The 15,151-nt window shown below is 48.3% G+C and overlaps 1 long non-coding RNA gene across 1 annotated transcript; it reads left to right on the plus strand.

The window, feature by feature from the left end:
- The first annotated feature begins 13 nt into the window (after positions 1-13).
- LOC133227116 (uncharacterized) lies at positions 14-12,358 on the plus strand. The gene is made up of 4 exons (XR_009729729.1): positions 14-2,417; positions 6,126-6,238; positions 7,591-7,688; positions 8,960-12,358. It is a non-coding gene; the product is annotated as an uncharacterized LOC133227116 (long non-coding RNA).
- Positions 12,359-15,151: the final 2,793 nt, after the last annotated feature.

Raw genomic sequence — 15,151 nt, forward strand, 5'->3', positions numbered from 1 at the left:
AAAGTGAAAAGTGAAAAGTGAAAGGGAAGTCACCCAGTTGTGTCCAACTCTTCGTGACCCCATGGACTACAGCCTACCAGGCTCCTCTGTCCATGGGATTTTCCAGGCAAGAACACTGGAGTGGGTTGCCATTTCCTTGTCCAATGCATGAATGTGAAAAGTGAAAGTGAAGTCGCTCAGTCGTGTCCGACCCTCAGCGACCGCATGGACTGCAGCCTACAGGCTCCTCTGTCCATGGGATTTTCCAGGCAAGAGTACTGGAGTGGGGTGCCATCGCCTTCTCCCATAAACACAATACTATATGTAAAATAGATAACTAATAAGGACCTACTGTATAGCACAGGAAATTCTACTCAATGCTCTGTAATGGCTTATATGGGAAAAGAATCTATAAAGAGTGGATACATGTGCATCATAACAGATTCCCTTTGCAATACACTTGAAATGAGGGCAACACTGTAAATCAACTATACTCCAAATGAAAAAATAAAACAGTAGCAGCTCCAGATACATACATCGCTATCTCAGGATAAACTCGAATTGACAATTATGTATACTTTTCTTTGCTGACTATTTTGAAGTATCTTAGTATCTTTGCTAAGTGTTTTTAAGTATTAATTTTTTCATTCTCATAATAACCTGACAACATAGTGATTGTTCTTATTTTACACATTAAGTCAAGAAACAAAAGAATTTGCCTGTGATTATATAGCTGATAAGTGGCAACTTGAGATTCAAGCCTGTTTTTCTGATTTTAAGTTCAACTCTCAATTTTTTCCTCTGATAAGAAGCCATGTAATTCTGTAATAATGTATAAGACTCTTTGATCCCAAATTCCACTTCTAAGTATTTATTATACTTTCAAGTAATCAGAGGTAATCTTAAGTATGTATGCACAAGTTATAACACAATGGAGGTATTTAAATGGAAAAAAATTGGAAAACAGTGTAATGTCCAATAGCAAAAATATTTAAATGTTTTCTCAATCTGTATTGTTTAATATTATGCAATCATGCTTCTGAAGATATAAAGTGGCATTTAATGAGCTTATACATAATTTATCTATATATATATTACACATGTATATAATTTATTAATTACTTTTGCCTTTAGCTAGCTCTTTTGTTTTGGGAGCCAGAGAATGATTTTGGAAGGTTTTATTTGCGAACAGCCTCGGAGTTGTGTAGGTCAATGGTCTGCCCTACAAGTGTCCTGTCAGTTCAACGTAACAGTCTGTGCTGGGTGCTGGGGGGTGAGAGGAGCTGTGGGCCTGGCCCTTACGGAGATCTCCGCCTTCACCGCTGAGGGTCCCTCTGCCCGGATGGCATTACGGTCATTTACCAGCAGCTCTTGTCCAGGAGGAGATCTGAGCTTAAAACGTCCAACCATCGTGGTCTCTTCACCCTGGTCTGGGAGGAGGTAGATGTTCTTAATGTCAGACGTGGCTGGCATCTTCCCGTCTTGGGTGAAGAAAACCCCTTCCTGGGCTTCAGTGGTGAGACGAACCTTTTGGATATAATGCAGCATGTGAGATGGAGACAGAGGCAGAAGGACAGAACTACTTAGGAGCAGCACAGGCAAGGTGCGAGCCGGGGGTGGGGCTTCCTCCACATCGGGGACTGTGCCTGCCCGCCCTTGGAGGAAGGCAATTTTATGAACAAAACAAAGCAAAACAAAACAACCCTGCTAACCCTTGCTAACAGGTTATCTCATCTTCCAAGTTTGTGCTAACCCGTGATAAAGAGGGGAGTGAGAGTTGAGTTACTGGAAACCTGGAAGCATTGGGTCTTGCATAAATCAGTTCACTCACAGGCTGGTCTTATGAACACAGGTGTCTCCATCCATCCAATTCTGCACCATCTGTCCTTCCAGATTACGAAGCTTCCTCCTTTGTGCCAGACACGGTTGGGAGGTAGGACACAAAAGCTGAGACCCGCCTTCAAAGCGCCGCCGTGTTCATCCCAGCAGTGCGGCCGACAGAGAAGGCTTGTGATTAAAAGACGGTATAGCCCGAGGAATATGTTTCAGTGCATCCCACACATTTCATAGCTGGAAGAACCTCAGCTTATGTGACTATTAAAGCCCCACTCTTATTTCCTTCTGGGAATAACTTAACAAGTAGAAAAGGCAGCTCAGGCAAAGTTCCTTTAGGAGCCCACCTGAGACTTTAGTGCGGGTGCTTCTGGGTCTTTTAACACCTTTGGAGAAGATGGGATTGCCTTCAGTTCTCTGATTAGGTTGTGATCTTATCTAGAAAGCTGGAACTCTAAGAAAACCTCTGACGATATCTATAATAGAGCTTCCTCTGGCCTTTCCAACCTTTCCTTTTTGCTTTTTTTTTTTTTTTTCCTTAGTCTGTCCCATGGTTTGAACCAACTGGATCACTTTCCCACTCCTGCCATCCCTTCTCATATCTGGTATGTGTGATTATTTATTACTCTTTCCAACTAGAGTGTAAACACTTTGAAGGCAAGCACACATTTTGAGCATTTTTGTATCCCGGCCTCCTTGCTCCAAAATGCATGAAACTCACTTCATAAATACTTGTGGCATAAACACACATTTGTTGAAGTAGTTATGGAAGCCCTATAAGAATACAGGAGGGAGGCTGAGCAGATTACGCGGCTTGTGGGTGAACCTGGGTATAGACTCATGGGAGATTCCTGGAATTCTTCAGCTTTGAGGGGCAGTGCCCAGACTCTGCCGCCAGGCTGCCTGGCATGACTTCTGACTCTGCCTTGAACCAGGTGTGTGACCTTGGATATGAAATTCTACCTAAAAGAGGACCTGTCTATAAAGTCATCACAAAGAGGAAATGCATTAATATCAATACATACAAGGTGCTTGAAGCATCACGTGGTATAGAACAGTACTCAAAATGTTAACTATTGCTACTGCTACAGTCTTACAAGAACTCACATGATCTAAGTATTGATAAAATTACTCGAACCCTATTTTTAAAATGCTGTGCCTAGTCAAAGACATTCTTTTAAAATTAGGAGGACTTTTCTTCTATTCTGACCTCGTTCCTATAACTTTGCTTGGATATTTGCAGTGGTGTGCTGCTGAATGTTTAACAACTGGCTTTCTGGGGAAAAGAGCTGGGATTTTAGTGTTTGCTGATTTCCATGGTTTAGCAAACAATTTGCATAATTTCTGAAAATTTTACAAAGACTCCCATTGCCAGTAGGAGCCAGTTCTTTCTTCTACAACTAGACCCCTGATATCTTTAATAATGAGGTGTGTGCTAAGTCACTTCAGTCGTGTCTGACTCTTTCGCAGCCCCACGGACTGTAGCCCGCCAGGCTCCCCTGTCTCTGGGATTCTCTGGGCAAGAACACTGGAGTGGGTTGTCCTTTCCTACTCCAGGGGATCTTCTTGACCCAGGGACGGGACCTATGCCTCTTGTGTCTCCTGCATTGTCAGGCGGGTTCTTTACCACTGGTGCTGCCTGGGGAGCCCGGTAATAAGGTACCTGAGTCTTAGTCCCTTTGGCTCTAAGTTCAGTATTCCTTCCACTAGGCCTCATTGCCTGTCTGCAGGTCTCTGAGATGAACAGGGTCTGGGCAAGGGTCTTGGCTGCTCACCTGGCAAGGCCTGGCATTCTGTGAACTGGCACGAGCACCTCCCAGGAAGGGTCCCTTTCCTGGGCAGCAAGTCATCAGGTTCCAACGGGCACCCGGCAGGCTTGGTAAGTGGCAGTCAGATCCGGACGTCTGAAGGCAGACAGGTGGGCAGCTGTCGCCTTCTCAGGCCCCCCTGCAGTTCTGAGTGCCCTCTCTGGGCCTTGGGGTGGACGCCCCGAATCGGGCCCACCTGCATCCCTGCAGCTCCTCCCAGAGTTTCCTCATCAGACTGCTGCCAGGGTACCCAGCCGGGCGGGGCACCACCAGGAAATCCGCAAAGTCGGGCATCGCTCCCGAGGATACATTCAGGCTCAAGCTGCCCTTGAGCAGGCCCTGGGCCCCACGGCCTGCAGGAGAAGGAGGTGGAGACCCATGTCCTCTGGGTCACCTTCTTCCCGTGGCCTCGGCCAGGAGCCTGGAGTGGAAGTGGGACCAGTCACAGACGATGCCCGTGGCTGTGGGGCAGGAGGCGATGCTGCAGCCCCGGCGGCCCAGCCCCCTGGAGGAGGCCACGCGGCAGCCCACGCGCGGGATCTCTGCCTGCAGCTGCTGCTCCGGCCGCTCGAGGCTGCCATTGTCAGAGCCCACCAGGCCCCCCCGGGGCCAGTGAAAGTGACTCAAGAGCTTGGCCAGGACCGAGGGCCGGTGGGCGCTGCCGGGCACCACGCGTAGGAAGGACGGGAACCGGAAGTGATCCCAGAAAGGGGGATGCTTAGGCCCCTGGCCCACCTGTGGGAGGTCCAGGGTGTGCATTCCTGGCTAGAACGCCCGCCAGTCCCCTTGCTGAGTATCCACTCATGTTCTCATTGACACCAGGTGCTTGGCCTTATTCCTCCCTTCTCTGACCATTACTATTAAAAACATTTTTTTCCCCATTCAAAAAGCTGTGCATAATGAACACTCAACTTGATGGGTTTGAAGAAAGCAACAGTTAGAACTGGACATGGAACAACAGACTGGTTCCAAATAGGAAAAGGAGTTCGTCAAGGCTCTATATTGTCACCCTGCTTATTTAACTTATATGCAGAGGACATCATGAGAAACGCTGGACTGGAAGAAACACAAGCTGGAATCAAGATAGCTGGGAGAAATATCAATAACCTCAGATATGCAGATGACACCACCCTTATGGCAGAAAGTGAAGAGGAACTCAAAAGCCTCTTGATGAAAGTGAAAGTGGAGAGTGAAAAAGTTGGCTTAAAGCTCAACATTCAGAAAACGAAGATCACGGCATCCGGTCCCATCACTTCATGGGAAATAGATGGGAAAACAGTGGAAACAGTGTCAGACTTTATCTTTTTGGGCTCCAGAATCACTGCAGATGGTGACTGCAGCCATGAAATTAAAAGACGCTTACTCCTTGGAAGGAAAGTTATGACCAACCAAATAGCATATTCAAAAGCAGAGACATTACTTTGCCAACAAAGGTTCTTCTAGTCAAGGCTATGGTTTTTCCAGTGGTCATGTATGGATGTGAGAGTTGGACTGTGAAGAAGCCTGAGTGCCGAAGAATTGATGCTTTTGAACTGTGGTGTTGGAGAAGACTCTTGAGAGTCCCTTGGACTGCAAGGAGATCCAACCAGTCCATTCTGAAGGAGATCAGCCCTGGGATTTCTTTGGAAATGCTAAAGCTGAAACTCCAGTACTTTGGCCACCTCATGTGAAGAGTTGACTCATTGGAAAAGACTCTGATGCTGGGAGGGATTGGCGGCAGGAGGAGAAGGGGATGACAGAGGATGAGATGGCTGGATGGCATCACTGACTTGATGGATGTGAGTCTGAATGAACTCCGGGAGTTGGTGATGGACAGGGAGGCCTGGCGTGCTGAAATTCATGGGGTCTCAAAGAGTCGGACACGACTGAGCGACTGATCTAATCTGATCTGATCTAGGGAAAACTTCCACTGTCACTTTTTCAATCAGTTACGTAACACAGAAAGGGTGTTCGCTGAGGATTGCTGCTCCAGGTGCTGAACATCCCACAGGACCCCGTCCCAGGGTTCAGTAAATAAAGTCTATCCCTTTGGTGGGACGGTGGAACACACAGGTAGCCCGTCTGGGGCTGCCCCTCTGTCCCAACTAGGGGCACGGAGGTTTGGTGGGCGTCTTTAACCTGACGGCAGGGACCCTCATCTGGAGCTTGGGCTGCTGGTTCGGGCTGTCGGAGGTGGCTGGCGCCTGGGCAGGGGTGGGGACGCCAGGGGTCCCTTGGCTAACTTTTAAGCACACAATACAGCATTGTTAACTGCAGGCTTTACGCTATACAGCAGCTCTCTAGGACTTGTTTCTTTTGCGTAACTGAAAATTTGCACTCCTTGACTGATATCCCCCCTTTTTTCCCATCCTTCCAGCCTCTTCCCTCTTGCCTCCTTCCAGCCATTGTTACTACTCTCTGCTTCTAGGAGTCTGACTATTTTAGGTTATCATGTAAGACGTATCATGAGGTATTTATGATTCCGTGTCTGTCTGTCTTTTATTTTTAATTTTGTCTCTTGTCAAGGTTATTTCAAAGCCTATAGGCTCAGGCTGGAGAAGCCAATTCACCTTCAGAAGGAATGCAATGGGCTAAAGAATATATCTTAGGGTGCTGGTGAAAGAAGCAGAGAAGTAAAGGTATGCTGTTAATAAGTGTTTTATGTTTCAATATTGTATAGTTCTTGACACTGAGAAATAAAAGTTCAAGTGAATTAAAAAGGGTTATTATTGGAAGAACTGAAACAGGATTTAGAACTTCCCAAGCAGTATAAGGAAAATATATTTAAATAATTAGGACGTTTCAAGAAATTTAGGAAAAAATTGGGAAAAAAACAAGAAAAAACTATAATAAATATAAAACTATAATAATAACAATAGTAAATGAATGCATAAGCATCCCTTCTAAGAAATAAAAGTGCTTTTCTACTTATTATTTCTCCTAACAGGGTTTATTATTTATTAGTAAAAAGTTATGACAAAGCACATAAAAGAGAACATTGTATAAGAGGGAGAAATAACACATTGGCAATCAGAGTAAATGTGAGAGGTTAGACTACTCTAGCTAAGAGGAGTGTGTCGCACACTATGTTTAAAATATACAACTAACAAGGACTTGCCTGGAGAAGAGAATGGCAACCCACCCCAGTATTCTTGTCTGGAGAATCCCATAGACAGAGCATCCTGGTGGGCTACAGTCCATGGGGTCCCAAAGAGTTGGACACGACTGAGTGACTAACACACACACACACACACACACACACACACACACAATAAGGACTTACTGTATAGCACAGGGTACTTTACTCAGTACTCTGGAATGAAAAAACACATCTGAAAAGAGTGTGTACATGTACAGGTGTGACTGACTCACTCCGCTGTACACCTGAAGCTAACACAGCATGCAAGTCCACTACTCACTCCAACAAGAATGAAAAACAGCAACAGCAGAAACAGACTAGAGCCTGGAGCTCTCTGCCTGCTGTCTGGATGAGCTCCCCAGCTGTCTGAGTCCTCTGGGTGCCAGTGTCCTGACCTCTGTGGACCTCGTCTGTGGGCTGCCCTGCCCTCTCTCCGCTGGTTGGAGGCTTGACCAGAGACTGGGGCTGGGAGGAGAGTCAGGGTTGAGAATTCACGCTCCCAGACGCTCCCTCTGCTCAGCTGTGGGTTGGCCGTGTCTTCCTTCGTCTGAGAAAGACCACAGTTCTAGTGGGAGGACCTCTCCCACTACTTCCTCCTCCCGTGACAGGGAGCAGGAGCTTCTTACTGTGGCCGTCCCAGACGTTTCACCTGTAACCCTGTCTAAAAAAGTGAAAGTGTTCGTCGCTCAGTCATGTCTGACTCTTTGCGACCCCATGGACGGTAGCCGGCCAGGCTCCCCTGTCCGTGGGATTCTCCAGGCAAGAATACTGGAGGGGATTGCCATGCCCTCCTTCAGGGGATCTTCCTGATCCGGGGACTGAACTTGTCTCTTTTGTGTCCTGCGTTGACAGGCAGATTCTTTACCACTGAGCCACCTGAGAAGCCTGACGTGTGCACTGCCGTGTGTGAAATATGATGGACAGCCAGTGGGAAGCTTCCGTGTGGCCCGGTGAGCTCAGCTTGGTGCTCTGTGATGGCCTAGAGGGGTGGGGCTGACGACGGGAGTGGAAGGGAGGCTCAGGAATGCGGGGACACATGGTGGCTCAGAGAGTAAAGAATCCGCCTGCAATGCAGGAGACCTGGGTTTGATCCCCAGGGTGGGAAGATCCCCTGGAGGAGGGCATGGCAGCCCACTCCAGTATTCTTGCCTGGAGAATCCCATGGACAGAGGAGCCTGGTGGCTACAGTCCATGGGTCTCAAAGAGTTGGACAAGACAGAGCAACTAAGCACAGCATGTATCTTATTCACGTTGTACAGCAGAACCTAACACAACATTGTAAAGTGATTATATGCTAATGAAGAAAAAAGCTAAGAAACTCTCACAGAATTAAAAGAATTTTTTTTTCATAGAGAAGCGTGACGACTAAATAAAATATGACTTGTCTATTGAGTGGCACCGTATGAAGCCTTCCCTGATGCCTGCTCCTCAGGCTGGGCTTGAGTTCTTGCTTCCCGTCCCCTGCCAGCCCCCGGACCCTGGCCTTTATCTCATCATCACAGAGCTCCTTCTGTCTCAGATGGTTTGAGCTCAAGTCTTCCCTCCCCCCATTATACTTTAAGCAGGACCCATTGAACAGGTCTTAGCTGTCGAGCGCCTGAATGGACGCATGCCCTTCTCGCTAGTCCTTCTCCTCGTCTCCCTCCCCTCCTCCTGGAGGTCGTCCAGGCTACTCCAGGCAGGGTTTACTGTCTCAGGCTTTCCCCGCCTGTTAGGGAAGCTGTTCCACCAGGTGTATGCAGACAGGTTCTTTCACTTAACAGTCTTTGGTGACTCTCCGGCCCTAGACTAGCCGAGATGACACAGAGGGCTTGGGAACTGGCTTTTCTCAAAAGGTAGCTGCTCCTTCCAAGTTTACATTGCTAGCATTATTGTTAGAGTCTTATCCTTATAGTTAGAATCTTTCATTACAATCATTCTATTGTTAGAACATTATTGTTAGAATCTTATCATTATTGTTACAATCTATTATTATTGTTAAGAACAACAACCATTAACTACTGGAGTGGGTTGCCATTTCGAACTCCAAGGGATCTTCCCGACCCAGGGATGGAACCTACGTCTCTTGTGTCTCCTGCCTTGGCAGGCAGATTCTTTACTGCTGCGCTGCCTGGGAAGTGCCTAACATTTATGAGCATTTGTTATACACCAGGCACTGATTATTCCATTGTTAACACCCACAATGACTCTAAGATATATCTTTGTCATCTTTGTCTTGTAGGTGAGGAATGTGGAGCTCCAAAGGGATGCCTTAATTGGTCAGGATCGCATAATGAGTAAGATGTTTTTAGGATTCAAATCCAGGTTTCCTGACTTTGAGGCCAGGGTCCTTCATCATTTCTAGTGCTTCTGCTTCCCAGCCCATCTCTACTGGTTCCCTCTGCTGGTTTGCATCCTGGGATTCATGTGAAACCAGGAGAATTTCTACCAGGTCCTTTGACTGGATGAACTCTGGGGTTTTACAGAAGCAGAGTTGGAAAAAACAAGGACTGTTGCCAAATGCTCAAGCATTTCTTAAGATGTAGTCCATTTGGGGCGCCCTTGAATTTTAGCAAAATGAAGATACCATGCCACGGAGTGGGGTCCCCCGTGTTTAGAGGGACGATGCAGACACCCTGAGTTCATGGACCTAGGAACCTGTGGCCTCCCAGGCTGGCCCTGGGGAAAATGAACTTCACTGGCAGAGGTCAGCCTCATGTCACAAGTGACCCACTGGGCTGTGATGCTGTGGAGACCTAGGAGGTGGGCCAGGTGTGTCCTCGGGGCTGGAATGTAACAACCAGACAGGTTACAGTACCGTCAGCTGAAGACGTAACCTGCCTGAGTGATGTCCCAGCTGAGCCAAGCGTTCTGGTTGCGGGTCTGATTTCATAGCGAGGCTGGTCCAGTTTCTTCCACATGCTCCAATTCCAGGCTCATGGTTCATCCTTCCGAAAAGACATTGGCTTTGGATAGAGGCTTTTCTGCAGGGAGAGAATACACCGACCAGCCAGCTCAAGGCTGTCAGTCGTGCTGAAAAGCACATTTCTCATTCTGAGTTAATAAGTGATGTCTGATTTTGACAGTGATTTTGGGCAGCTCGAGCAGCCCCACCAATACCAGGCATTCCTGGGTGAGCACTTTTTCCTGGAACTGTGACGTAATGCCATTGTCTGTGCCCTACTTGACTGTCAGCCCTTTGAAGTTGGCAGCTGGGGCTTACTCACATTCGTATCCGAGGGGATTATGACCTGGCCTGTAGCGGTTGTTCAGAAAGCACCTATTGACTGGATGTGAACCGTGTGATTTTGGAGCTACTAAGCTGAGACCAGTCATCGGCACCCCAGTGCTGAGTGTATCCGGAGGCTTTATTTTCCTTGTCACTGGGGCACCTGACCCGGGAGCGATGTTGGCTCTCTCGTTCTTGTGAGGACCGTGGGGGCTGGTAAGGGGGGCCCAGCGGGAAGCGGCGGGTGGTCTTAGATCCTCACGTCACCCACCCTGCTGGAGTGGGACCTCAGAGCAGGCTGTAACCGTGAGGACTGAACTGACTTCCTGCACTTCAACCTTTTTCAATTAGGGCAACGCGGGTCTTGTTGTACGGGCTTCCCTGGTGGCTCAGTGGCAAAGAATCTGCCTGCAATGCGGGAGATGAGGTTTGATCCCTGGGTCAGGAAGATACTCTGGAGAAGGAAACAGCAACCCTCTCCAGTATTCTTTCCTGGGAAACCCCATGGATGGAGGAGGCTGGCAGGGTTCGTGGGGTCGCAAGAGCCGGACACAACTTAGCGACTAAACCACCACCACCAATGAAGGTCTAGTAAAGTAATTTTTAAGCTATCTTGGTGAGACTTTTCTCATAAATTAAAAAACTAGACAAAGAATTCTCTGTCAGCCAAGTGTCCTGACATCTGACTTGGAGCCGAGGTCCCTGTAGCCCAACGTTCCAGCTCGGAGCCTTGGGTCTGGGCTGTTCTGCTCCAAGTCCTCCTGGTAGGTCCTTGGAAAGCCGCCTGGGTGCCCTGGTCTTATGGCTGTCTGCGTTCATGCTTGCCTTCTGGCCCAGAGCAGGAGCATTTCTGAGGGTAAGGCCACGACCTCAGACGTGTCTCAGGGTACGCGAGGTTGTAGTGTAACACTCTACACCCTGAGTAGTGTGCAGGTAAGCATTTGGAATCATAGCCAGCCCCACAATAGGCAGCATTTTCGTTTCGCTGAGGTTCCCTCCTCTGCTTCTGTGCCCTTTTCCGCCACGGGGTTGAATCGCCTGACTTTGAATCTCAAACTGCTACTTACTAGCTGTCTGATTTTGAGCAAGTGACATTTCCTCCTGGAGCCTCAATTTCATCATCTGTAAAATGGGGATAGTGATATCAACCTCGTAAAGTAGTGAGAATTAAATGACATGATTAAAATAAATGCCAGGAATCCCCTGGTTGTCCAGTGGTTAGGACTTGGTGTTCTCATTGTTGGAACCTGGATTAAGTCCCTGGTCAGGGAATTAGGATATCCTGCAAGCCATGTGGCATCGCCAAAACAAACAAGCAAAAAAGAATATAATAATAAATGCTGACATAACACTTCTCTAAGTTATCAGGCATTTTCTAAGTATTTTACATGTATGATCTCATTTAATCTTTAATCTAAAATGCTCTAATTTAATTCTTTATAAGAATTTTGATACTGTTAAGAATCTAAAAAGCAGTTTCCACTCATGGTGATTGTTCAATAAATGATAGATACAGTCATTATTAAGTTACTCTCAACCCACATTGCAGAAAAAAAGCACATGATAAACTCACTTTTACTAGGATGTGAATGACTGACAACTGCTATGCATTACTCAAGAATAGCTATTGAGAATTAAGTGTTTGCTTCTGACTGAATGATTTTTATAATTGTGGCATTTGATGCCTCAGTGGAATCTGGAAGGGAAGATATTTAATATTTCTTAGAGTGTCTTTTAAAGGTCACAAGTAAGCAGTCATGGACTTATCTGTAGACTTCTAGGCATGCTGGGGGGAATGTAGATTCTCCACCGGGAAATTGATTTGATAAACATTACTTCCCTATCTAATGTTTGCTGAAGATTAGGCAGAACTCAAGTCCACTCCTGTACTCTTGCCTGGAAAATCCCATGGATGGAAGAGCCTGGTGGGCTGCCGTCTATGGGGTCACTAAGAGTCGGACACGACTGAACGACTTCTCTTTCACTTTTCACTTTCCTGCATTGGAGAAGGAAATGGCAACCCACTCCAGTGCTCTTGCCTGGAGAATCCCAGGGACAGGGGAGCCTGGTGGGCTGCCGTCTATGGGGTCACACAGTCGGACACGACTGAAGCGACTTAGCAGCAGCAGTAGCAGCAAGTCCAGGCAAATGTCTCACAGAAACATCAAGGAATTCAGCAGAATGGTCTGTTATGTGTTCAACTTCCCAACCTACTGAGAAAGGCGGGGAGAGGCAATGAGATGCTCCTGGCTTGAGTTATAAATCTTGGGGTCTATCTTCAGCCCTCGGTCAGGGGCTGTTGGAAAACATGTGTCTCAGTCTGCTTAACCAATCAACAAAAAAAATTATGGGACTTTGGCCTAAGGTTGCCAAATTTTAGTTTTGCCATAAAATAAAACCTAGAATATCCAAGATGTGGAAACAATGTCCATCAATGGAAGAATGGATGAAGTTGTGGCATCTATATCTATAGCTATCTGTGTCTATATATGGCATATATACACACACCACACACACAATGGAACATTATTTGGCCACAAAAAAGAGGAAACCCCCCATTTGTGAGAGTGTGAATGGACCTGGAGGGCATTAGTGCCAGTCTCTCAGTCGTGTCCGACTCTGCGGCCCCACAGACTGTAGCCTGCCAGGCGCCCCTGTCCATGGAATTCTCCAGGCAAGAATAACTGCAGTGGGTGGCCATTTCCATGTCCAAGGGATCTTTCTGATCCAGAGACTAGACTGAACCGGGGTCTCCTGCACTGCAGGCAGATTCTTTACTGTGTGAGCCACTGGGCTTTATGCTAAGTGAAATAAGTCATACACAGAATGTCGAATACCGTATGGTCTCAGTTATATGTGGAATCTAAAAAAAATCCTCCAAACAAAAAGCAGCCAAAATCACAGAAAATGGGATCAAATTTGTGGTTACTAGAGGCAGGGAGTGGGGAGGGCGGAACTGGAGGAAGGAGGTGAAAAGGTACAGAGTTTCAGTTCTGAGATAAAAAGTACTAGGGTGTAAGTGCAGCATGATGCAGTTAAAGCTGCTTATGTTACATGTATGAACTTGTGAGGAGAGTGAATCCCCAGAGTTCTCATCACAAGGATACATATATATCACAAGGATACACATTTTTCTTCTTTTCTTTTTTACTTTCTCTTTTGATTGTATCTAAATGAGATGACTCGGAGAAGGCAATGGCAACCCTCTCCAGTACTCTTGCCTGGAAAATCCCATGGATGGAGGAGCCTGGTAGGCTGCAGGCCATGGGGTCGCAGAGGGTGGGACACGACTGAGCGACTTCACTTTCACTTTTCACTTTCATGCATTGGAGAAGGAAATGGCAACCCACTCCAGTGTTCTTGGCTGGAGAATCCCAGGGACGGGGAGCCTGGTGGGCTGCCGTCTCTGGGGTCGCACAGAGTCGGACACGACTGAAGCGACTTAGCAGCAGCAGCGGCGGCAGCAGATGAGATGACCGATGCTAACTGAACTCACTGCGGTGACCATCTCACCGCATGCCTGAGTCAGACCATTCTGCAGTGATGTATGTCAGTTACATCTCAACAAGCTAGGAAAAAGAAAAGAAAAAAGAACACAGCCAGCATCTAAGAAGGTCTAAGAACCTGGTGACCTCACACCAACACACGTGTGCACCTTGTCGCTTCTTTGCCGTCTTGTTGCCGACGAGAGAAACCGTCATTATAGATCAGCGCCAGTTTGTGGGTTGGCACTAGGGAACCACTGATCGAGTCCAATACCCATTCCCTGATTTTGCAGAGGGGAATCCCAGGCTGAGAAGAGGAAAGTGACCTTCAAGGTCACAGCCTGCGACCCGTTACGCTTGTGTCTTCTGGACCTAGCGGCAGTGCACCTGTCAGAGGGTCCACGCACTTGTCTCTGTCCGGGTGTGTCTCTCACCCGAGGGACTCTGTACAAGGCCAGCGGCTTAGCCATGGGCTTGGACTTCGGCGGGGGCATCCCTCCAACCACCCCTGGGAGCGGTGGCTGGGGGCCGCGCTAAAGCTGGGCGTGGGCCGGAGCCGCTTGGATGTCAGGGTGGGGTGCTCCCAGGGCCTGACGCCTGAGAGCCAGGAATCGCAGACCTGCAGTCCATGGCAGGAAGGCTGGGTCCTCTTCCGCCTCAGACACAGTGAAGAGAAGCCCTGGAAGGTTCAGGAAAAGGTGGGCTTCCAATCTTGGAGAGGGTGGAAGACAGAGGGTGTTTGGATCCGTCAGTAGCCGTGTAGAGAGCCACACAGAACAGCTCTGGAGTCTCTCCGTGGGCCAAGCAAGGGCAGGCAGGGAAGTGGGATTGAATTTAGGCGTATGTCTGTTGAAAGAAAGAAGCCTCGGGGGACTGGGGTGTCTGGGGAATATAGGCATGCATAAGTGGACCGTCAGCGAGAAAGGCTGGCGGCCTCCCCGAGATGGACAAAGTGACCCACAAAGGGATGGACACACAAGGGCGTCCAGACATACAGAGAGACGCTGAGAGCAACACAGACGCACACACGGCATCAGGTCCCCAAACTCAGGCAGGCCCGTGGGCTGGGGCACGTGACTCAGGCGCAGAGGCGGGCAGAAAGCCCAGAGACAGGCGCTCAGGTGTGGCTGAGACAGGCAGATGGGCGACACAGGCTATGGTGAACGGGACAGACGCACGTGGAATCTGGCAGCCGTGTACCCAGGCGGACACACGGCCACGCGCCTGCATGGATGGGTGGCCACCGAAACAAGCAAAGAGCGGTGAGTGGATGCAGAAGACGCCCCAGATGGCTTCTGACAAAGACTTGGGCACGAAGAAGTCACACAGACCTGCAGAAGGCGGACAGAGGGGTTCAGCTCCGTACTTCCTGGGCACCCTTCTGGATAGACCCTGCCGGCTCACAGGCTGAAATCTGGGTAGAAACCAGGGAAGCCTTGGAAATGGTTCAGGCATCTGTGGAATCTGGACTCATGGGACAAAGTTGCTGACAAGCGTGGCCTGGGGCTGCCTTCTCTTTCATCCCAGAAACGTGTGTGTAGATACATCTGACCGCAGCTCCTGTACCCATGATTCTGGAACATTCCTAGCTCTAAACCTGCTAGCTCTTCTCTCCATCGCGTTTAAGGGATGTTAGCATTATGGTGGCTCAGATGGTGAAGAATCTGCCTGTCAGTGCAGGAGACCTTCTCCTTCCCTGGGTTGGGAAGATCCCCTGGAG

The sequence above is a fragment of the Bos javanicus genome, chromosome 15, assembly GCF_032452875.1.
Source record: "Bos javanicus breed banteng chromosome 15, ARS-OSU_banteng_1.0, whole genome shotgun sequence".
In the NCBI taxonomy this organism is placed as follows: Eukaryota; Metazoa; Chordata; class Mammalia; order Artiodactyla; family Bovidae; genus Bos; species Bos javanicus.